This window comes from Bubalus kerabau, chromosome 17 (genome assembly GCF_029407905.1).
Source record: "Bubalus kerabau isolate K-KA32 ecotype Philippines breed swamp buffalo chromosome 17, PCC_UOA_SB_1v2, whole genome shotgun sequence".
Classification (NCBI taxonomy): domain Eukaryota; kingdom Metazoa; phylum Chordata; class Mammalia; order Artiodactyla; family Bovidae; genus Bubalus; species Bubalus kerabau.
This window is the reverse complement of record NC_073640.1, coordinates 14,858,984-14,883,692: the sequence shown is the minus strand read 5'-3', so window position 1 is coordinate 14,883,692 and position 24,709 is coordinate 14,858,984. Positions and strand designations below refer to the sequence as shown.

At 54.4% G+C, this 24,709-nt stretch overlaps 2 protein-coding genes across 4 annotated transcripts in view; one reads left to right on the top strand and one right to left on the bottom strand.

Annotated features, from left to right (window-relative positions):
• Window positions 1-24,709, bottom strand: part of IRF8 (interferon regulatory factor 8) — a 558,308-nt gene that overhangs the window by 119,461 nt on the left and 414,138 nt on the right. The window lies entirely within an intron of this gene.
• The window catches only part of C17H16orf74 (chromosome 17 C16orf74 homolog), a 29,859-nt gene continuing 28,733 nt past the window's right edge, over window positions 23,584-24,709 (top strand). Inside the window, exon 1 of one of the 2 annotated variants that reach the window (XM_055553951.1) lies at window positions 23,584-23,774. The gene's annotated coding sequence lies outside the window, so the exon portion shown is untranslated. The remainder of the gene's footprint in view (window positions 23,775-24,709) is intronic. The other variant, XM_055553950.1, reaches the window with a different exon arrangement.

The following is a 24,709-nucleotide window of genomic DNA, read 5'->3' as shown; positions in this document are numbered from 1 at the left end:
AGAATCACAGATGTTTTTAATGGCATCTAGAATGGTGACTCCTTTCCCGAAGGTTTTCAATTCACTTTACCCAGATCCATCAGAGGAATCACTTACTACCTATGGCAGTTGGAGCCTTAGTGAATGTATTTCTTGAAGAAGACTTAAAAAGTCAAAATGACACTTGGATCCATGGGCTACAGAATGGATGCTGTGTTAGCAGGCGTGAAAACCATTAATCTCATTGTCCATCTGCATCAGAGCTGTTGGGTGACCAGGTGCATTGTCACTGAGCAGCAGTCTTTTGAAAAGAATGTTTCTGAGCCTCAGGTTACAACAATGGGATTAAAATATTCAGTAAACTGTGTTAACAGATGTGCCGTCATCCAGGCTTTGTTCTGTTTATAGCGCACAGGCAGAGTAGACTTAGCATCATTCTTCAGAGCCTGGGATTTTCGAAATGAGCACTGGCTTCAACTTAAAATCACTGTAACATTAGGTATTAGCCCCTAACAAGAGAGTTAGTCTGTCCTTTGAAGCTTTGAAACTGGTCATTGACTTCTCAATCCTAAAGATCAACCTTGATCCTGGAAGGACTGAATCTGAAGCTGAGGCTCCAGGACTTTGGCCACCTGATGCAAGGAACTGATTCATTGGAAAAGACACTGATGCTGGAAAAGATTGAGGGCAGGAGGAGAAGAGGGGGCAGCAGAGGATGAGATGGTTAGATTACATCACCAACTCAATGGGCATGAATTGAGCAAACTCCAGGAAACAGTGAAGGACAGGGGAGCCTGGCACACTGCAGTCCATGGGGTCGCAAACAATTGGACATAACTTCGCAACTGAACAACAGCAACAGCAAATCAACTTCTCTCTAGTTAAGAAAGTCCTAGATGGCATCTTCTCCCATTAGCAGGCTTCATCACCTACACTGAGCATCTGTTCACTGCAGCTGCCTTCACGTGCGATCTGAGCTGGAATTCTGGAGAACTCATTGCGGCTTCTCCATCAGCACTTGCTGCTTCAGCTGTCTCTTTCGTACTCTGGAGGCAGCTTCTTTCCTTCAGCCTCAGGAACCATCTCTGCTGCTTCACACTTTCCTTCTGCAGTTTCCTCACCTCTCAGCCTTCACAGAATTGAGGCGAGTAGGGGTCTTGTTCTGCATTAGGCTTTGGCTTCCCAGAATGTGGCTGGCCTGATCAAACTTTCTTTATCCAAACAAACTTTTTTATCCAGACTGCTCAAACTTTCTCCTTATCAGCAGTAAGACTGTTTCTTGGTCTTATCAATGTGTATACTGAAGCAGTGCTTTTAATTTCATTCAGGAACTTTTCCTTTGCATTCACAGCTCGGATAACAGATACAGCAGGCCTCTGGCTCTGCTTTAGGCATATCTTTCTCTCTAAGCCTGATCGTTTCCAGGTTTTGATTTAAAATGAGACGTGAGACTCTTCCTTTCCCTTGAACACTTAGAGCCTGTTGCAAGGTTATTAATTGGCCTAACTTCAGTATTACGTCTCAGGGAATACAGGGGCCCAAGGAGAGGGAGAGACGGGTCAGTGGAACAGTAAGAACACAGTTTATCCATTCCGTTTGCTGTCATAGGGCTGTGGTTTGTGGTGCCCCAAAACAATTAACGATAGTAAGATCACTGATCACAGATCACCATAACAAATGTAACAACAGTAGAAGTTTGAAATATTGTGAAATTAGCAACATGTAACACAAAGTGAGCAAATGCTATTTGGAAAATGGTGCCAAGAGACTTGCTCAACACAGGGGTGCCGCAAACCTGCAATTTTTTTGAAAATACCGTGTCTGCAGAGTGTGATAAAAGGGGATCTGCCTGTGCTCGTGAAGTTCTCTGGGCAAGGCTTCTGCCCAGCACAGCCACAGTAGTTGGGGAGTCTGCCCCAGCTGCAAGTCAGGACATGCGGGCGAGTTTGCCAAGACCCCCGGGTGCACCCTGCGCGCTGAGGGTCTCGTGACACATGTAGAGTGGACCTGGCTGTCATCCACCAGCTTCCTTCTCTGCTACGCTGACCATACTGCTGAAGAGGTGGTCATTCCTCAGACGTTTTAAAAAACTAACCTTCCTGTTGGCTCAGCTCTGCCGGGCGGCAGCAGCGTGGGTGGGTCCAGCCAGCCGCTCTCTAGCTCTCTGGTCATGGGCAGGTCACCCCTCAGGTCACCCCTCGTGTCTCATCAGACAAAGGAGGGTGACGGCGCCTCCTGCAGGGGCGCTGTGAGGACAGAGGGGCTGGCACATGTGCTCTCAGCAGAGTGTGTCTGGGCTGCAGTCCTGGAGCCTGCTGCTTCCCGGGCTGTCCCCCAAGGCAGAGGACTGCGTGTGTGCGTGTGCTTGTGTCTCCTGCTTTGGGATGTGGGTTCTTTACCACTGGAGCCACCTAGGAAGCAGAGGACTACTTAGTCCTTTGCTAAGAAAGATCTATTCATTAATAAGTGCTTATTCATAGTAGACACTCTGAGCATTTATTGAATGAATGAGTAAATAAAAGCATTTGTTCTCAGAAATGACAGCAGCTTACATTTCTTTAACCCTTTGTTTACACTCTCCTTTCTAGCCCCCCAGGATGCAGCAGGGTGACATGGTCTGCATTTTACGGGTGGGGAACCAAGGCCTGGACCAGAAGTGACTGCCTGAGGCCTCCCACGGCTGGGTCGGGGGGTGCAGGCCTGTCCTGGAGATGAGGAGCAGAGAAGCCATGTTCCTCTTCCTGCCACACTGCCCAGCCTCACTCCCGCTCCCGCCCCAGACTTAATGCATTTTCCTTCTTACTACAATGACAGTGTGCGTTCACAGTAGAAAATCAAAAAAAAGACTAGAAGAGACTCCCATTCTCCCATGCCCCTGTTCACAAAGACAGCTGGAAAGCTGTGACATCGTCAGGGTCCCCTGAGACCTTTGGTGTCCTGGATACTGAGATGCAAAGTAGTGGGAAGCACGGAAGGCCTACATGTGAGGAGCTTACACTGTAAATTAAGGGGTAAAAGGCATAATTATAAGTAAACATTAGAAAATTTATGGAGATTCCCAGGCTTAGGCCCTGAGAGTTCAAATTCACTGAGATTCTGGACCCAAAAGTCAGTGTTTAGCCAGTGATTCAGGTCATACTTTAAAAAAAAACCCTGGTCTCTGACCAAAACCCATGCATTATTATGAAGAATTTGAGACCTTCAGAACTGAAGTGACCACCCCAGTACACACACACAGCCAGTACCAGAACACTGGGACCACCAGGCCAACACCAGGAAGCTGGTAATTCTGTGGATCAGCAGCTCCAGCATCCTGATTCCGTAGGATTCGCCCTGGCAGAACTCAGGTCTCCTAGGTGAACTCTGCCTCAGCAAGAAGCTCTGTGATTTTTTTTTTCTTTTTAAAAATACTTTGCACAGAATGCATGTGTGTGCTGTAAACATCTGATCAGTGGGAAGCAAGCAGGTTGATGCCTAGCTCATAGCTTCTGAGCCATCTCACAGCCCTCACGGAGGACAGCAGGGCAAGAATAATGTCCCACAATTTCTCTGCTTCCCAAGGTGTTTTACACCTAGGAGGACCTATTGATTATTTTTAAGTTATATCTTGAACCCGTCAGTACTTCCCACTCTCAGGAGGTGGCCCTGTAGCAAGAGCCCTCCATGCAGCTGCCTCCTGTGTCCCCAGGGCCCTGACCTAGTCCCCATGTGTGCAGGGCCTGCCTCCAGAGACCTCTTGTAAAGTCAGACAGAGGTACGAACTGAAAAAAGCGGAGTCATCTGAAATCTCCCCATCTGCTGAGTATTCTTTCCTCCAAGTGTTGGGATTCCTTATTTTTGGATTCTGAAGTCTTATATTTAAATTTGCTGAAAGAAATGTGATTGATATTTTCTGGATTATGAAATCATTTCCAGAACCATTAAGTTCACCCTTTTATAATCACATCCGATGTTCTCTGTGTTCCCATTTCAGACATACTTGGCAAGAGGTTTTTGGTTTTTGTTATTTTTTAATAAAACTTACTTATTGAAGACTAACATACAGACCGAAAAGCAGACAAATCACAAATATGTAACTCAGTGATTTTTCACAAAGTGGTCAAGATGGGCAGGTTCAGGTTCTTGTAACCACCACCAAGCTCCAAACGCAGAATGTTAGAACACTGCCAGCACCCAGGAGCCCCTCACGCCTAAACCCAGGTTAACTCTGCCCCTGGTTTTCGGCCTTTATGTGACTGAAGGTGTGCAGCATGTGCACTGGCTGGCTGTGTGTGGAGTACTTTTTCATGCATCTTCCTTGCTGTGTGTCATTTCACTGTGTCATCGTACCCCAGTCTCTCCATTTTACTGTAGGTGGATATTTGGGGTTCTTCCAGACTTAGGCCGACAACAGATCTTGCTGCAGTAAGTGTCCTCATATGTGCCCTTTCGTGCACATACGTACATGTTTCAGGATCATGATCGAAGATGGGATGTGTATGTTCAGCTTCTTAGGGGACGTTGCCAGTTGAACACCTGCCCTCACTTCCTCTGTCTTTAACAACTCTGTGTCCTTTCAGTGGTAGATGTTTTGATGGTGAGTAGGGGCTTGCTTGGTGGTTCACACAGTGAAGAAGCTGCCTGCAATACAGGAGACACGGGTTTGATCCCTAGGTCCGGAAGACCCCCTGGAGAAGGGCATGCTACCCACTTCAGTATGTTGCCTGGAAAATTCCACGGAGAGAGGAGCCTGGTGGGCTACAGTCCATGGGGTCACAATGAGTTGGACACAACTGAGCAACTAACACTTTTCACTTTGAGCAGTATATCATGGATGATTGGTTTGAATATGAAAAGCAAAATAATAAGCTTTACAGAAAATAGAGGATATTCACATGTCCTCGGGCAGAGATTTTTAAACAGGACACATAAAGAAGCCATCAGTTATGCTATATTAAAATCAGGAACTTCTGTTCATTAAAAAAAAAAAAAAAATGTGAAAAGATCACAGCACCAGAGAAGATATTTATAATATGACCACCCGACAAAGACTTCGATATATCTATCCAAATATATTTTAAAAATTAGGCGAAAACAAAACAAAAATTTAGGCCAATTTTTGAAAAATGACAACCCAACTGATCAGGTGCTTCCCCAAATAAGATATCCAAGTGGCCAGTAAATGTTGAAAACATGCTCAATTAACGTCATCAAAGGAGAAGCGAATTGAAAACAGGAGAGTGTTCTCAAGGGAGGAAAACGTGAAGAAGCAGAACCCCTTCCCAGCCTCTAGCTCACTGTCCCCGCCCTCCCAGAATGGTCTCACGTGACTTGACGACATCCGGCACCCGAAGCAGCAGCTGGGCTGGGGTATTCTTGCGACTCAGCTTTCATACTTGGCCTCCGCGGGCAGGGAGCAGCAGTGCTTGACCTGAGGAGCTCAGCTGTGCTTCTCTCCCCGCCCGCTTAGGACGTGACCCTCGGGAGACTTCTAAGGAAGATGACCGTCTATCGACTGTCCTGTCACCTGCAGCCTCTAGGGCTCTGGCTTCCCACTTCGTCCAGCCCCACAGCTCAGAGCTCGTCCTTCCAGAACCGCATTGTTCTGTTAATCACCCCTAATGCCTGGAATTTACTCAGCAGGCCTCCGAGGAGCTCAAAGCCATTTGCAGATCCTGCTGGTAAAATGGCTGTCCCTGGGCAGCCAAGCTCTCTGCTAAATTACTTCTAGGCAAAGACGCCGTTCTCAAAACTCTAGGAGACTCAGGGTGCCTTGACAAGCAGGCCCTGTCCCCGCCGGAGCCCCAGGAGGAAAACACAGCACCTCCGGGCATTACGAGATCATCCAGGAGGGACAGTGGTCTCCATAATTATGGGAGTGGTTACCCAGGTGGGCTGACAGACCTGCAGACAGCCCCACGCCAGGCAGCACTCAGGCGTGAGGAGAGGGAAACTGAGGCAGCGAGGGGGGCAGGCTGGCAGCAGAGAAGAGGGGAGTGCGTTTTGGTTGGGGAACTGGAGGAGCAAAGCAGATGGGTAGAAACCTGGGATGCAGAGGAACTGAGAAGTCTTTCTCCATTTTCAGCAAGGGGTCCCCTGGTATTCTTCCCAATATGTCTTCCAAGCATCCCGCCTTTGAGACCAGCCCTGTGTGGGCACGGCCTCAGACACCCTGTGGACCCCACTGCTTCCCTGGGCCTACAGGAAGATGGGGGCTGGGTGCTCAGAGCTGCCTCTGCACCTGGCAGCCTCTAACCCAGCTGACCCCTGGTCCTTCCCTTACGTGGCCCTCTGGACGCCGTGTGGGGAGCAGAAGGCAGTGGCCTGCAGGCCCTGGCCACAGGCCCTTCAGTGCAGGTGCACAGACACAGGAGGAGCTTAGTTCCTAGGGAGGGCGGCCCCTCTGGGAAAACACGGGAGGTGGGAGACAGAGCAGGGCGGGGTAGGGCCGGGACATGGTGGCAGGGAGGGACCAGCCCCCCAGAGTGTGAGCAGGTTGGGACAGCTGTCCCCAGCCAATACCACCCCGTGGCTCAGCTATTCCCTACAATTCCACTCCCCCGTCCTTCTGGGTCCAGAGATTGGGTCGTGATCAGAGTCTAGCAGTAGGTGCGGGAACCCTCAGCCTGGGGGCCTGGGTGACAGCTGATTTATCTCATCTTTTCCCATTCATGCCTCTCATGTACCTGAGTATCCAGACCAGGCTGTGAGCCCCCTGTCCAGTATTGAGAAGGTATGGGTGCTGTCTGTACAGGCTCCACAGGGAGCAGTGTTCAGAAAGAGGAGGAATAGGGCCTCCCTGGTGGTCCGGTGGTGAAGAATCTGCCTGCCAGTGGGGGAGTATGGTTGGATCCCTGGGCTAGGAAGATCCCACATGTTGCAGAGCAGCAAAGCCTCGGCACCACAACCACTGAGCCTATGCTCTAGAGCCTGGGAGCCACAACTACAGAGCCCACGTGCTGCAACTGCTGAAACCCACATGCCCCAGAGCCTGTGCTCGGCAACAGGAGAAGCCACGGCAGTGAGAAGCCCGGGCACCGCAACAGGAGAAAGACCCACACAGCAGCGAAGACCCTGCACAGCCAAAACTAAATAGTTTTTAAAAAAAGAAAGAGGAAGAATATTCCAGTGAATCGTGGAAAGGGAGGTGTTCCTCTGTGCACACAGGTCTCTCTCCTCTGTGCCAAGTGAGCAAGGGACCCCTGTGATCAGAGAGAACGGGGATGTGAGTGCCCATGCCCACCCACTGCCCACCCTGCCTAGTTCTGTGAAAGGCCTCTGATGGCGCTAGCTTCCTGAACCACCTGGGAGCACCTGTCAGACCCCCAGAAACAGACGCTACTGGGAGAGACCTGGAGCCACGCATCTCTGACCCGCTGCTCTAGCAGAGCCTGTCTGTCTCAGCGTGCTTGGGCTGGAGACTGACGTTCGCTGGCTAAGCCTGTGTGTGTGCATGCTCAGTCGCTCAGTCGTGTACAATTCTTTGCAGCCCCATGGACTGTAGCCTGCCAGGCTCCTCTGTCCATGGGATTCTCCAGGCAAGAATACTGGAGTGGAATGGGTTGCCATTCCCTTCTGCAGGGGATCTTCCCAACCCAGGGATCAAACCCAGGTCTCCTGCCTGGCAGGCAGATTCTTTACCATCTGAGTCACCTGGCCTGGAGCTGAATAAATCTCGTCATTTATTGTCCCCGCCCCACAGGGAGCTGTCAGCTAGGACCAGACCTCTCAGCATCCCCAGTCCAGCTGTGACTCCTGTTTGCTGAGTCCTGGGGAAGGCATGCACAGGGCCGTGCCGGTCCCACTTCACCTCAGCTCGCCTCTCCAGCCCGCAGAGAGATGGCCTCTGCCCTCGCAGGGCCGGGAGGACCCTCTGTTTGTGATGACACACTCAGCTTTCATCAGCCTGATGGCTTGTCTGGGCCACAGGACAAGCAAAGCCTCCCCCATCAACCGAAGAGGGGGTGAGGTCGTGGGCCCTTCCCTGAGACCTGCCCTCCCCACCAAAGCACCTCGCCACCCAGGCTCTGGCCGGAGATAGAACCCCCAAACTGCAGGCTCCTTCTGTCAGATGTTGCCTGTGGCAGGAAGAACGCATGGCACCAGTTTGCCAGCTGGGGGCTTGGCCAGGCCTGCAGTGATGCCCAGCGCTCAGCCGGCTGCTGGCCCCAGGGACTTAGACCCCAGCATGGAAGAGCCTGGGCTTAGAGCTGCGGGTGTCCTCACCGGCCCCTGTGCCAGCTGCCTGGGCTGGGCTTCCCACCGCGAGCCCAGGGGCGAGAGGAGCAGCGGGGCTGGGCCGGGGCCCCGACCGCCTTTGATGTGTGTGGCAACAAAAGACCAGTGGGAGCCGGGACAAGTCTGGGAGCACGCCACCATGGTCATTTCCCTCTTGGCCTCCAGCTGCGCCTCGAGGCTCCCTCCTTCCCCAGGGGCCCCAGCTGCAGCTCCGCCTCCAGTCCGCCCCCCCCCCCCCCCCGACACACACACACACACCATGTGGTTTAGAGCAGCCCTGTTACAGTATTACAACGCGCTGTGGGGTGGGAAGGGCCAAGCCGAGCTGTCGACAGCGTGGCGGAGCCCTCCAGGCCTCACTGGGCCAAATCAGGGGCCTTGAGGCTCCCAGGAGACCCCCAGTTCCCCAGCCCGATCTGCCACAAAAGGCCTCTGGTGTTCCCATCGGGACGAGTGTTTGTCAGCATGGACACGGGTTTTCCCTGCGAACACACTGGTACCCCCTACACCCGACTCCCTTTCCTCTGCCTCCCAGGCACCCAGCTTTGCGTTCCAGGAACATTCCTCACCCCGGGCTAGGGGTAGGGAGGGGCAGATGTTGGAGTCGTTGTTTGGTGACACTTCCGTTTTCCAGAACTGAGCTGGGGAAGGTGCTGGCAGAAGAGAGGCCCGTCCTCCCTTCTCAGAACTGGGGTGAGTGGGTGGCTTCGGGTGGGCTTCTCAGGTCCTAGCAAACGTCCTCGCTGGGGACCCATCAGCTTCCCGGAAGGGCTTGGGCGCTCTGCTGGGCTGGTCTCACCCCAGCCACACTCTTGGCCACGTGTGAAGCACTCGCCACTCTCCACACGCAGGTCCGCTGTCACCTGCTCCGTCTGGCCTGCTGCGTCGTGAACCGGGCTCAGGGCTGCTCTCTTGTCCTGAGGCTGCTTGACTGCTGTCCCATGGGGGTGTCACTGGGGCCCCACACTCTCTCCCACCACCACCACGGTCGGGGGGCCCCCGCCTGCCGCGGGGGTGCACGGGGTGCTGCGTTCTGCTCGGTAGCCTGCTCACAATGGGGACTCGTGCACAGTGACAGTGGGCCTGGAGCCCCTTCCTCTCAGGCTCTCAGGTCATCAGGTCAGACGTCCCTGTAGAGCCAGTGCGGTGACGGCTGTGCCCAACACACCCAGACTCAGGCGGCTCACCCCAGGCCCGAATGCCAGACCTTGCCCTTCTGCTTTATGAACCACTTCTGTCATTCCCCCCGCTGTCACCCTCGGGTCACCCACTAGGACCCACGCTGCCTTCCCAGGAGAGCCTTCCAGAAAGCGTCCCGTCCTCCCCTTCCTTCCTCCTGCCGCGGTTCGGATCCTCCTCCACATGGGTTTCTGTCTGCTGCACGGGCTCCAGCTGGCCCATCTCTCTGTCCTCGAGGCCAGAAACTGGGGATGGGAGCCAGGGATTAATGGCACAGAGTAAGCTTCCGAAAGCCACGGGGGCTGTTGGAAGGCCTGAGCTTAGAGATAATTTCCCTTCTCTGCGAAGGCCAGGCATTTAGTCCAACGGGCAGAGTCAGGAGACAGTCAGCCTGCGGGGGACGGACAGCAGCCCCGGCCCGGATGGCCACCCGAGACAAGCGAGCGACAGTCCCCAGGCTAAGACGAGAGATGGCCACTGACCTCTCCTCCTAGAGGTAAGAGCTGGGGCCCAGGGAGCCTCACAGGGAGCCCCTGCAGATCCCCGGAAGGCTTGGGGGCCCCTCTCCATCCCTGCTGTGGAAATCTCCTGTCAAGTGCCCAGCAACATGCCACACGCTTTCCTGTCCTCTCCTCCTCAGTTGTAAGAACTCTCTTATCGCAGCATCCACTCCTGGCTTTTTTAATGTAAAGATTTCGGAAGTTTATACGAGTGAAAGACGTGACAAGGCTGCTGCTTCTCACTCCCACCCCTCACCAAACCAAAGCCCATCCTGGTTTTGGTCAAGTGAGGTATTTAAAATTGACACAGGAAAAGCAAGCCCACTTTCTTCTCACCGTCAATTGGCAGCGCCTGGGGGAAGGAGGACGTTTGCGGCACAAATTTTTCGTGGAGGAGAGCTTGCTGCCAGGAGAGCATTTCATTTCCGAGCATCTCAGGTTTTGTCTTCAGGCTGCGGGGAGGCTGTGACCCCCTCACTACCCTGCCCAGGTAGCCAGGGGTTCCAGGGAGGGGAACTGCTCTCTGGGGCCCCAGGGCAACTCAAAGAGGATTTGAACTCAAAACTTCCTGTCTGCTCGGACCCCATCCTGTTGAAGATTTTTGTAGCTGGGGGACGTACAGATGGGCCTGCTGGTGGCCAGGTCCTCAGTGTGTTTAATAAGCAAATGGAACATGGTGTGCCTAGAGGGTCCCCAAAAGTCAGTGGGGTCACTTTGGTCTTCCAGGTCCATGCTGGGGAGAGGGCTCAGTAACAGGGCTCCGCGGTGCGCCGTCCACAGCCAGGGACCTCCTGCCTCCCCAGGAATCTGCCTGGTTCCTGGGGGGTGATTTGGCACCTGCAGCCATGAAAAATAATTTTCAGTCTCTGGAGGAGGAAAGAGTCAGCACTGGTCAGGCACAGTGAACAAAAGGGGTCAAAGTGCCAGGTCTGAGCCCGGAATTCCAATCCCAGCTGTACCACGCACTAGCTGGGGACACTGGAACCTACTCCACTCCTCTGCCTCGGTGTCCTTGTCTGTCAAATGGGGGTGAGGACTCCTGCCCTCTGTACCTCGTGTCATTAAGTCGGTTCATTCGCGTCTGGCGAACTTTCACGACCATTCCTGATTAAGAGCTGCTATTATCAGACGCTGGTCATGAGAAAGTGGCCGCATTTTCACCCACATCAGCTCAGTGACATGGGTACTATTAGCCCATCTTTCAGGTGTGGGAACTGAAGCACAGAGAAGATGGGTGACTTTCTCAAGGCTGCTCATTCACTCATTCATTATTTTTAATTCAGGGAGATTTTAATATGAAATATGTCAAGTATAGAAAAGTACAGAGAATCCTTTAACATGCACTTATGTCCTAGCGTTTGCTGTATTTGCTGAATCTTTTAACAGATGAAGTGTTGAGCTAAGAGCCCTCTCTGTCATCCTCTCCTATTCCACCTTTTCCTCCCTGCTTCCCCAAACCAACCACTCGTCTGAAGCTGGTGCCCCCCGCCCCAGATAGACCTACAGCGTTACTGTGTACACTTAGGGACGGCTTTCTCTTTCCCAAAATGCTACAGTCGACTTCACGCCATACAGTCTTGCTTTCTGCCGCTCGGTATGCTTTTGAGTGTTTCCATGCAGTCATGTGCAGACCCGGCTCACTCACAAGAGCTGCTGCACGGCCTCCAGCGGACGAACAGGTCATGATGACACCCCCGGCACGTCTATGCCTTCTTCTGACCAGCCATCAGAACCTTTCCAAGTTCGCTGTTTACACAAGATACTACAGGGAACAACTCCTCCACCCTCCCGGTGCACCCTCATGCAGGCATCCCAGGACCCTTTCGTGGGGTAGCTGGCTAGCTTGGGTGAGCTTCCCTGGATGCTGCCCAGCTGCCCTCCAGTCATCCCACTCCAAGCCCCGAGCAGCTGTCTGTCCAGGACCAGCACTTTTCAAGTGTTCAGTGGGTGTGGAGTGGCACCTCCTTGTGGTTAATTCACTAACTACTCACCAACGGCCGGAGCTGGCCAGGCGCCGTGGTGCATGGTTACCAAGTGTCGCCACAGGGACCAGGAGCCCAGGGAGGGAACTCTAGACACAGCGTCCCTGGTCTCACGTCTGGCAGCTCTTACCAAGCTCTGACTCACAGAGTCAGTCGTTTGCATGTGCACACCCCCTCCCCACGAGCAGTAATCTCCTCCAGCCGAAGGTCTGGGTGTTCCTGTTTTGGCCTCTCTCGATCCCAGCTGTCCTATATGGCAGCGGGCAGCCAGGTATGGCTCCTGAGGACTTGAAACGGGCCTGGACCAAGTGGAGATGTGCTTCGGGTGTACGATACACACCGCCTTTGGGAGCATTAGCCCAGAAAGAAAGACCCTGTCTTATTAATAATTTTTATATTGACTGCATGTCAAAGTGATATTTTTGGATAAATCAGGTTAAATGAAATATGCTACTGAAATGAAATTCACCTGTTTCTTTTTACTTTTTTTTTAAAAAAAACAAGGCCACTAAGCAATCATAAATGGCACCTGTGGCTTGAAATAGATTTCTGTTGGATAAAAAGAGCCCTAGACTGTACCAGGCTGGAACCTTGTGGCAGGTGGCTGGGGAAGGTTTGATGGATGGATGAGAGAGCGACCTAACACTGTGAGAGCAGAACCATGGGACGTCTGGGCCCCTGTGGCCCAGTCCTGATGTCCTCAAGACAGTGCAGAGCAGCTGGTCCCCTGCTCCAGAGCCCTGACACCCTTCCTTCCTGCCTTCCTCTCCTGCCCCAGGGGAGTGAGCAAGAGGCCTCGAGAGCCGGCCGCCTGCGGAGAGGCTGCCTGAGCAGGCCCTCCCAGAAAGCCTCACACTGAGCAAGGAAACTGCCCTGCAGAGCAGCTCAGGCCACTTTAGGGTCAGCCCCCTCCCATCCGCTGCCCCCACCCTGCTGGCACTGCCCCCGAACGTTCCTCCAAAGCCCCCGGGAGGCCGGGACCACGCTGAGGGTTCCGGGCCAGCACTCTGGCTGCCCAAGGCCTCCTAGAAGAACACAGAGCTGCTCTTGGCCCCCGGGCACGGCGCCTGGGCCCTGCTCACCACGGCGCCTGCTTTGATGCCTTGAGAAAGGTTAACTTTGAAGCTGCCTATCTGGGCGGCCGAGCCGCCCAGGGCTTGATAAAAGAGCCCAAAGGCTCTGGCCTGCAGCATTCTGTGGAGTTACCCCAGCAGATGGAGAGCCTGGGCTGAACAGCCGGGGAATCCCACCCCACTTTCCAAAGACGTGCGGAAACCTGACCGATTTGGAATCTTTGGGAGGAAGTAGAGTTGACTTGAGCTAAGGTTTTGGGTAACCTAGTCTGACCCCGCAGGCACAACGCTTGGACGTGTTTTAGTGGTTGTAGGTGGGAAATATTGTAACAACAGTGTTGATTCTTTTCTCTGTGATGAATGGTGACCATTAGGTCTGAGGCTGGACAGTGACCGGCAGTGCCCTCAGGCTCTGTCAGGCAGGGAGGACTGTGTGACCCTCCACCGCCTGCCTGTCCCCAGCAGCCATGCCTCCTGGGCCTTCCTTCCCCTTCCTAGTCCCAGGCTCCTCACCAGCTCATGCTCTGGTGCCATCAGGGCACTGGCCTCCCACATCCTTTCCCTGACTCACTTCCCCCAGCCCATCTACATCCCCTTTGGAATGCTTCTCCTAAGCTGAGCCAGGAAGGCCCAGCTCATTCAAGTAAATAGAAGGGCAGCGCTTTGGACCAGGTCTTGCCTCTGGCCTCTGGATGGACTTGGGCACAGGGCTGTGGGGTGTGCACAGTTGAGGTCCCCAATGTGTGCACGTGCGTGCTTAGTCGCTTCGTCATGTGACTAAGAGACTGAGAGACCCTTGACTCTGAGACCCTGTGGACTGTAGCCTGCTAGGCTTCTCTGTCCATAGGGTTCTCCAGGCAAGAAAATTGCAGTGGGTTGCCATTGCCTCCTCCAGGAGATCTTCCTGACCCAGGGATCAAACCTGAGTCTCCTGTACTGCAGGCGGATTCTTTACCACTGCGCTACCTGGGAAGCCCGGTATCCCCAGACATGGCCTCAAATAAATGGTGCTGTTGTTCTTATAAGAACAAATAGGTTTACGAACAGGAATATCTCCCAAAAGCCACAAATTCCCTACCGGTCACAAAGTACCAATCTTTTTTATCTTCAAGATGGTTCCTAGGTCTGCCGTTTCCCTGAACCTGGCAAGATCAGAATTCATTCAACAAAGCAACTCATCCACAAGATTCCTTGACTCCTTCTGCCCTTACCACATCTCCCTGGTCTCAGATTGGTGCCTACTCCTCCCCCTCTTCTTAAAAACCACCCCATACCCATGACCTCAATCCTAGCCCAGCTTGGGACTCCACATCTGCCACGGGATGTCCCATCTCAGAGCCTGGAGGACTGATGAGAAATCCCACCCACACCCACTGTAAAACACCTCTGGTTCTGGAACATTTTTCAAATAATTCTTTCAGTTTGGCATTTGAAGTTGTTTGGCTATAAGTAACATATTAAATTTAACAAGCACCATCAAGCCCGCTCAGGAATGCTCCCGAAGCGAAACTTCAGTCTGCCTTCAAAGCACTGGAACTTTTGTGAAGACCAGATTTAGCACCAAAGAACATTCCCGTGTCTCAAACTTTCCTTAGCCTCTGCTTTGCAGATTTCCTTACACTTTAAAACCCATGGATTTTTTTCCCTTTAACTTTTGAACTGGGTAATCCATTCTCCTGATTCAGGTTTCAAAGGGGCTGAAGGGAAGGGAATAAAAAGCCCCCGGGCCTCTGCCCCGAGCCCACTCCCTCCCTCCAAGGCATCAAAGCGCTGGATTCTGTGGAACCCTCCAGAGTCCGTCCAGCACATGCGTGCATGCGAGCTCAGTACACGAAGTCGTTTCCGACTCTTTGCGACCCCAGTAGCCCTCCAGGCTCCTGTTTCCACATGAACAAACACAAGGCTGTATTCCCCTACACGAAGAGGAAATGTTTGTACACACTTCTGCCGCTTGCTGTCTTTCACTTGGGGATCTCTCCACATCAGGATTTGAAGGGCTTTGTCATTCTTGACACTGCAATCTTGCTTGTTTTCATTGATGGGTTTTTTTCTTCTCACTCTGGGACAATTTGGGGTATCATGGGAGCCCACCAGCCCCAGTGCCCCCGCCCCATTGCCCTGATTACACTCTCTCCCCTGCCCCCCAGCCACCCTCTCCCACCCTGCAGGAGGCTGGGGCCAGCTTTGCAGCCTCTCTGATCCACCCACCCACCAAGATGCCTCCATGACCAGCTGCTGCCAAACTCTGAGCCCTCCACAGCTGCTGGTCTGGCCGCCCCTGACCCCACCTTGGCTCCCAGGCCCTCACCCCTGGGCTCCTCTGGCCGGCCTCCCGAGGGACTCCAAGGCAGGGCTGCCCTGCTGTCAGCCCCACCCTGCCACACTGCCTCAGGGACAACTTGATACCTTGTCCCTGAACCCTGCCATCTGCCCCCGCACCCCTGAACTTTGCCCCCTGGCCCCCATCATGCTTGTCCCTACACACATTACCCACCTCCCTGCCCCTGTGCTGCTGTGTGCTCCCCAAGCTGCTGGCCCCCTTGTGAGATGCTCCATACGTGAGGAGCTGAAGGAAGGAAGGACTGCCCTTCTTCCAGTCCTTCTCCATCACTAGTGTGGGCTGGAAACCACAGGCTTGCTCCCTCACTGCCAGCCGCCGGCCTGTGAGGGCGAGGTGCTCTCCAAGGTGCCTCCCTCCTCCTCCACCTCCCTCTCCAGTCGCTCCTGATTTTTGTCTTCCCTCCTCTTCCCACACCCTCCTGCCCTTCATTTTTAGGGCATACCCTTTGCTCCTGCGTGCGGGTGCTCCAGCCCCCCCACCCCAAGAGGGTCCCAGGCTCCCCCTTCTCTCTCCTGGAGACCCAGCCCCAGGCTGGTGGTGCGGCTCATCCACCTCCACTCTTTCCAAAAGCCCCAGAGCCCAAGAAGCCTCTGCCCCTGCAGCGGGCTGCCATCCATCCAAACATCTGGTCATTCCAGGGCTCGGCCCCTGGGGACACCTGCCTCTTCCTCCCTCGATCTTGTGGCCACGCCTCCCGGGAGGTATAGGAGGTGTTAACAGCAACTGGGGTTGTTGTCATATTATAGCTTTCACGAGGTGTAACTCACATGCCATAAAACTCACCTGCTTTGCAGGCACAACTCCAGCAGCTTTAGTGAATTTACAGATCCCTCTGACTATTGCAGTCCCTCTTCAGCCCCAGCCCTGGCAACCAAATTTACTTTCTGTCTCTATCTAGACACTTCACATGCAAAGAATCATCCTCTGTGTGGCCTTTTGTGTCTGGCTTGCTGTGGATTGTTGCCACCTTTTGGTTTTCGTGACTAGTGCTGCTGCTGTGCACACATGTGCACAAGTCTTCATGTGGACATACACTGTCATTTCTCTTAGGCTGTTGTTCAGTCGCTCAGTTGTGTCCAACCCTTTGCGACCCCATGGACTGCAGCACGCCAGGCTTCCCTGTCCTTCACCATCTCCCGGAGTTTGCTCAAACTCATGTCCATTGAGTCAGTGATGCCATCCGACCATCTCATCCTCTGTCATCCCCTTCTCCTCCTGCCTTCAATGTTTCCCAGCATCAGGGTCTTTCCTAATGAGTCGGCTCTTCGCATTAGGTGGCCAAAGTATTGGAGCTTCAGCTTCAGCATCAGTCCTTCCAGGGAATATTCAGGGTTGATTCCTTCAGGATTGACTGGTTTTATCTCCTTGCTGTCCAAGGGACTCTCAAGAGTCTTCTCCAGCACCACAGTTTGAAAGCATCAATCCTTTGGCACTCAACCTTCCAGCTCTCACATCCATACATGACTTCTGGAAAAACCATAGCTTTGACTAGACAGACCTTTGTAGGCTAAGTAATGTCCCTGCTTTTTAATCCTCTGTCTAGGTTTGTCATTGCTTTTCTTCCAAGGAGCAAGTGTCTTTTAATTTCATGGCTGCAATTCTCTTGGGTAGATACCTCAAAGGGGAAGTGATGGGCTGGTGAATGAATGTTCAGCTTTCTAAGAATCTGCCAAGCTGGATTCCAAAGTGGCGGCATCACTTTACACTCCTGGCAATAATTTAAGAGTTTCTCCACATCCTTACCAACATTTGTTATTTTCTTTTTACCTTATTTTGTTTGATCAGAGCCATCTGAGTACATGAGAAGTGGTATTTCATTGTGGTTTTGACTTGCATTTCCCTTAAGACTAATGAGACTGAGCTTCTCATCATGTGTGTCTTGGCCATTTTTATATCTCCTTTGGCAAAATATCTAGTCTTTTTAAAACTTCTTAAAATTTCAATGTCAGTTGTTAATTAGGTTATTTGCCTTCTTGTTGATTTCTGAGAGTCCTTTGTGTATTCAGTCCCATGCAAATATGTTCTCCTCACATTTCATTTCCTTAAAGGTGTCTTTTGAAGTTTTTGATTTTGATGAAATGGCCATCGACTTTTGTGACTCTGTCTCTATTGGTGGACACTGCTCTGGCGCCCGGCACAGTGCAGAAACCAGGCTCTGTCCTCACTAGCCCGAGACCTGGGCGGGCGACAGCACCTCTCTGGGCATCAGTCACCTCATCTGCACAAAGGGGGCACTTTGGTACCCACCCCAGAAGCCCGCTCAAAGCTGTGCTTGAAACCGTGCCTGGTGCCCAGTTACCTTGAAACCAACCTCACTTACGGACTGTGGGTCTTTCGGGGATTTTACATTCATCCTCACGTTGGATCCTTATTGCAGCCCTCAGAGCAGGTGCTATTCACCCCATTTGAGGGTGAAAAACAGAGACTCAGGAAAGCTGAGTGGTTTGTTTAAGGTCCCACGGCCTGTGAGGGGCTCACAGAGGCATTGCCCCACTTGAGGGGTCCAGGATTGCTGCCTCACCACCCGACAGCTGCTCCCTGAGGCAGACTGAGGCTCTCTCCCCCGACCCGGCAAGTCCAGGCCACCTCTGTCCCCACGGTCACCAAACCAGCACAGGCCAGGCACTGGCCAGCAGGATGAGGGACTCATCACACTGCCCCAAAGCCAAGACCTCTGCCCTGGGGTGAGTCGAAGCTGCTAAGACACAGTGTGGCCAGCGGGACACTGGGGGACCCCAGGCATCGGGGAGCCCCGAGGAGGGCCAGGCTCAGCCTGGGGTGTGGACAGGGGTATCTCAGCCTCTTCCAGGTTGGGGTTAAGCCCCAGGCCCCTTCTGACGACCTCTGGAGCTACAAAGCAAGTCTGTGGGTCGGTGGTGATCTTCTTGGGCAGATAGGCCTGCAGACCAGAGTGTCCCCGCCTGCATGGCCCATGTCCTCCTTACCTGGGAGCTGTCTCCCCAGGGCCTGTGTTTCTTTTGTGACTTAGCGAATTTTGAAACACACATGGAGAGAGAATAACACAACCAGTCCCCACGTACCTGTCTCCCAGATCCAACAGTGGTCACTGCAGGGCCACACTCATCTATTCTCCCATCCATTGAGTACATTCCAGGCATCCTATCATGTCATTCCCAAATCCCACAGTACAAGTGTGGGCACACACATGTGCACAAAAGTTTCCCCAGAAAGAAAGGAACCACCCGCCACCCGCTTTGTACTGGGGCTCCTGGTGGGTCCTGGTGAGGAAGGCCCCTTGGCAGCCAGACATCCTCAGTCCAGGCCATTTCACCTCTCTGAGCCTCAGTTTCCTCATCTGTACAATGGGACTGCAGTACTTACTACCTGGCAAGATGGCCTTGGAGATTAACCAAGACTGCAGACCGTCTGTGGGCACATAGGGAGATAGCAGAACAGAAACAGCATGGTGGGGAGGGCCAATCCCAACATCAGGAGGTGGGGGAGAGAATGGGATGGAGGAGTTACAACCAGATCTTCCACTGTCTGAAACAACAAATTCTTAGGCGGGGGAGGGTGGTTAAAAGCCTCAACCAAATGTAGCAAGTTATAGATGTACATTTTCTCATTTCTCTGCTTTTTTGGACACTTGGAGTAGTTTATAAATCTAATTCAAGAAATTAAAGTTGCAATCAGATCGTGTCTGTGCTGACACTTACTAGGAGCCTGGCTCAGTTACCTACTGCCATGTGACAAACATCTCCAGACTTGAAACAGCAGCGGCTTAAGAGAGCCACCTTTGTATACTTTCTCCCAACTCTGTGGGCTGCCAGGGCTCGGCCAGGTGGCTCCTGGGCAGCTCATGACACCAGCTGGGGCTGCTGTCACCAGGTAGGGACTTGACTGGGCTGGATGTCTGGCCTGACCCACATGGCAGGTGTTGGGGGCTGGACACTGGCTGGGAGCTCAGCTGGAGCTCTTCCAGGCGTTCTACACCCAGGCAGTCTACACCCCGGCTGTCCCTGTGGCTTGGGTGTCTCAGCATGGTGGTGGGGTTCGGAGAGGGAGCCTTCCTGAGAGCAAGTCTTCCCAGATGGAGGAAGAAGCCACCCAGGCTGAGTCCCAGGACAGGTACTGCATCGCTTCTCTCATCCTCCTCTGGCCGTGCAATCTCAGGGCCACAGAGTTAAGGAGGGGGAATCAATGTCGCCCTTCAGTGTGTGTGTGTGGGGCGGGGGCAGCAGGGAGGAAGATCTTGCAGGCGTCTTTAACTTCCCATTGTGATCAACAAACGATTGTTGAAAACAAAACTGAATTCCACAGACAAGCTTCAAGTAGGGAATTAGCTCCTGGTGAGGACTGGAGGGCTGTGAATGGAACAGTCTCTCCCCTCCCCAAGCAGCACTGCTCCCCTGCTTCCTTGACAGCTTGTGGAGACCCTCTGGGCCCCAAACCCTCCAACAGAGCGTGTGACTTGTGATCTAGCGGTGAGGGGAGGTCACACCATGGTGACGAGGAAGGCCTGGCTTCTCAGACCTGCTCAGGGGCTGCTGGGAGGCCAGTCTGCAGGGTGCCCTCTCTCCCACCTGCTGCTCTGGCTGGAGGCTCCCAAGCACCCTGTCCACAGGTGTCCTGGGCTGAAGACCCCCGCTGAGCCCTGGGCTGCCCCAATGTCCTTCCAGGCACAGGAGGTGTCCGGGGCAACCACTGTCGTCTCACCCTGCCTCCTCTGGTCCTCTCCCTGGCACGGCCCCTGTGCTGCCTCCACCACCATTGTCGCCCACGCCACCCTTTGCTGACAGCTAGAAGGGGCATAGGCGGTGAGGCTGTGCAGACAGAACCACCCCCACCCTGCTCTGGCAACCTCTCCGAGTCACTCCCTCCCCAGCAGCTCCACGGGCTTGGCATTTGGGCAGATGGCTCCCTTTAGGAATGCGTATGGTCCCCCGTCCCCAGAAATTGTCTGAGGACTTGTGGTTCTTCATCGGTTCTCCCAACCCTGATGCGTTCCATGAGTGTGTCTGGAGCCCCCGCCCTGAGCTGGGCCCTGCCCCAGGCTGAGAAAGTGAGGCCAGCAGGGCAGACTGGTCCCTGCCCTCAGGAGCTTCCCTGCTAGGGATACCCGGTCCTTGCACCCACCAACCCACGGCAGCCTACAGTGTGCCTGGCAGACGGACACATGCTCAGAGCCATGGGAACCTGGAAGAGCTAACTGGACAAGGGAGGTGGAAGCTCATGAGGAGGAGCCACTCTACAGGGCTGGCCCCTTTTCCCTGGGCAGAAAACCAGACCAGCTTCCTTGGCACTTCACCTGGCTGCCAAGAAAATGATGTCCAAGTGGGTGCTCTCTCTTTTAAAAAAACAAAAGCTCACTTTATCTTGGAAAATTTCAAACACATACAAAAGTAGAATAGTATAATAAGCCTTCACGTATGTATCACTTAGCTTCAACAATTATCAACATTTTCCATTGTTTTCATCTCCACCAGCCCCTCCCGTCCTCACTCTTCCACCTTTTTATTTTCCTTGTCTTTGTCTTTTTTTGACCACACCACGAGCCTTGTGGTATCTTAGTGCCCTGACCAAGGATCAAACCCACGGTGCAAGAGCAGAGCCCTAACCACTGGACAGCCAGGGAATTCCCATTATTTCCCTTGTCTTTGAAAAACCTCATCTTCATACTAATTCACTCACAAATACTTTTTCACACGGATCACTAACAGATAAGGGCTTTAAAAACACAATGATACCATTATCACATCTCTTAATATTGGCAGCGAGTTTTTAATATTATCTAACACCCAGACTGTGTTCAATTTTCTATTATCTCGCAAATATCTTTTTCTAGTTGGTTTGTTCACATCAGGACCCATCCAGGCTTTGCACAGATTTGGAGTAGGTTCATCTCTATCTGAAGTGTCTGTCCTTCCAAGTGGGCTTGGATGCTCGAGTGGAGATTCTCTACCGCAGGGGCCCCCAACCTCTGGGATCTAATGCCTGATGATCTGAGGTGGGGCTGACATAATAATAATAATGGAAATAAAGTTGCACAATAAATATTGTGCCCTTGAATCATCCTGAAACCATCCCCACCCCCGTCCGTGGAAAAATTGCCTTCCACAAAACCAGTTCCTGATGCCAAAAAGGTTAGGGACAGCTGCTCTATGGTATCAGTCAATTACCATCACCTGGGAGTTTTTACAAACCACCCCTACCTGGGCCCTACCTGGACCAATTAGGTCAGGGTCCCTGGGGTGAACCAGGACCTGAGTGTTTGCTTCATTCATTTGTATTTATTTATGTATCAGTTAAGCTCCACCCACCCCACCCCACCTTGGGGATCCTGGCCTGCTGCCAGAGTTAGGAATCCCTGGAATACTCTTGGGGGTTCTCACTAGCAGTTGTGCCCCCGGGGTGTCCCCTGGCAATGTCTGGAGATGCTTTTGGTTATCACCACTTGGGCAGGGGGGCTATGCACTGGCATTTAGTGGATGGCGGCCAGGACATCCTGCAGCCCGCATGGCACAGAGTTAACCAGCCCCAAACATCAAAGTGCTGACATTGAGAAACTCTGATACTGGAGCACCAACCTCGCTGGTCTCAAGGGGCAGAGGCCTCCTGGGGGAGGAAGAAAATTAAACTGGATTCTTTCCATTCCTCATCTCAGCCCCTTACAGTTGATGAAATGCATCCCCCTGGGCCTCCTCTCATTAGCCCTGCATCCCCTCCCCCAGTGCTGCGTGGGGCTAAACTCTCCCGGGAGACTGGCCGCTCCCATCTCTGGTTGGGGCAGGAATGCATCTCTCTCCTGCTGGGCGACCTCTGTCCTTCCCTCTGCCTCAGGCCTCACTCCTGGGAAATGGAGAGAGCAGGGCTGTCCCGAACCAGTGGTGACCTTTAGCCACCTGCACAGTTACCCTGTTCACTGCAGTACCCAGTGCCCAACACAGAGCAGGTGCTCAAAAAGTGTTTGTAGAAATGAATGGATCCCCATTTCTCCTTGTGGAAACCGGGGCGCAGAGAAAGCGGGTCTCACAACCAGCTTTTGGCCTCAAGGCTTTTCAGCCTTGTCCTTGCTTCTATGTGAAGAATGTGTGTGCCTGCCTCCCCTAGGGGTTCCCCGCTCCTTTGTTGCCACTGTCTCAGGAGACGATGGGGAGCAAGGCTGTCCCACAGCTCCCCAGGGAGGAACAAGGGCACAGGACACTCGCAGCCCACCTTCCCTCCCAAGGCTGGGGTGGGGGCCATCCTCCCCCACCTTCCTCTGTTTGTGGGGAGGCATGATACATGTCCTATCATTTTGGACTGGATATGGTCCGGGCACCCAACATTTTGCAATATTTTTGGGAATGACTCAAAAGAGAACACAGCTAGAGAGCTGACTCAATGTCCTGCGTCCACTGAAGGCATGTCATTGTCCTGCTCGGAGGCTCAGTTCCCTTCCTCTGTTTCCAGAAGGACACAGACCACAGGGCGTGGAGACCTTTTGATCGTTAGACAGAGCCGGCCTGACAGGCTGGTGATAATGACGTGAAAAACACTTGGTGGGGGTGGCTTTGTTCCTCCTGGCACGGTAGGTGCCTGTGGAGGCCTCCTCTCTGTGGGAGGCCTCCGGAGAAACCCATCTGGGTACAAGGCCCCGTGCACCCACAGGCGGGGAACTGGGCAATTCCTATCAGCTGGGCGTCCTCAAAAAACCTGCCACCCCCAGCCGGCCACACCGCTAGCTCAGCCCCACAAGTGGGGTGCAAAAGCATGTGTGGAGAGCCAGAGGGCCAAACGTTAACAGCGGGGCAGCTGTCCCTATGATCACGCGGGTCATCCGAAGCCCCGGAGGCCAGCGACTAGATGGGTGGGAGTGGGGGAGGGGCGCGCGGCTAGCACATCTCCAGGGCCCGGGGCAGGCGGGGAGATGGTGGAGCCTCCCTTCTCCCCGTTCCCCTTCTCCGCGGCTCGGCGGTGGGGCTCATTCAAGCACGGCCATGCGGTGTGGGGGAACCCCAAGGTCCCACTTCCACCACCCAGGGCTGGGGATGCACAGCCGCAGGGGGCCTGGCACCCAGCCTCGGGGAGGGGCGCACGGTGGAGAGTCCCGCGGCCCGAACTTTCCCCGGGATCCCCCTTCAGCCTCCCCCACCGGCCGGGCGAGAGGAAGCTAAGGAGAGCGGAGTGAGCCCGCGAAGCCGGAGGCGCGGGTGCTGGGCGCGCCCCCAGCTCACTCCCCAGGGAGGCGGCGGGCGGCCCCGCTCCGCCCCAGCGCCCGGCCGGTGAGATCCGGCGCCCGCGGGCGGGGCGGGGCTGCAGTCGGCACCGCCCCCGGGGTCCGGGGAGAGGACGGGGGAGGCGTGCGCGCAGCGGCGGCGGCGGCGGCGGCGGCGGGTGCCGGGAGCGCCGGCCGGGGCGGAGCGGGGCCCCAGCGCACTGCCCGGCTCGGGCCATGACCCCCGCTGCTCTCTCTTGTAGACTCGTCGCCGCGGCCCCTCGAGCCCGGCCGTCGCCGCTACGGGCGCCCGGGCGGGCCCCACAGTGAGCCCATCAGGAAGTGGTAAGTGCCCCGCGCCGCGCGCCCCGGTGTGCCCGGCGCTGCCCACCCCACCCCACCCCACCCCTCCCTTCCCTTCTGGAAGACACAGCTCTTTCCCGAAGCCGCAGCCCCGCCAAGCAGCGTTCACGCCCCGCCAGTACCCGCCGCGGGAGGGCCGTCCCTGGGGAGGACGGGCCCCCACCCCGGGGTGGGGTGCGGTAGGGGACCCTCGCGGGCTCGGGCGTCCCCCCCCCCCCCACTTCTTGCAGACTTTTCTGCGGAGACGCAGGTTTGGGGAAAGTTGGGCCCCCTTTGGCCATGTTGCAACTTACACCGGGCGCGTGGGGAGGTGTGTCCCCGCCCGTGGAAGCCGCCGGCCCCCCAGTCTCCACCTGCCACCCCACGCGGTCACGAGTTCCTGGGGAATGGGCCAGACCGCCATTCCTGAAAGCTGGAGAGGAGCCCGGCCGGGGGGGTGGGGGCAGGAGGCCTGGAGAGGAACCATTTCCCCTCTATCGAGTATTTCAGAATGTATTATTTATGAACCGCCTCACTTAGGGGCCCCCTTCGCTCCCAGGGCATCAAAGCAGGTTTGCAACGGCAAAGGGCGACCACTATGAATGCGCTCGCCACTTGCCTGGCCCGCTGAGCTCAGCGGAACTGGAGGGAGGCACTCCTTAACTCAGGTGGACCTACACCCCGGCTCGGCGCCCCCCCCCCGGTGGGCGGGGTCAGGGCAGAGGGGGCCCTCTCTTAGACCTCCCCGGGCTGTTAGGCCGCGATGGAATCCGAAAAGTCTGTGCTAGCTGAGCCTTCTTAGCCTCGCTGAGAATGAGGAGGAAGAGGCAGGGAAGGCAGCCTGGTGAGGGCCCTCCTGTGATTGGTGCAGAAACAAACACCCCATCTTACAGATGAGGAAACTGAGGATCCCAGAGGCGCATCTGGATTGGCAGGCT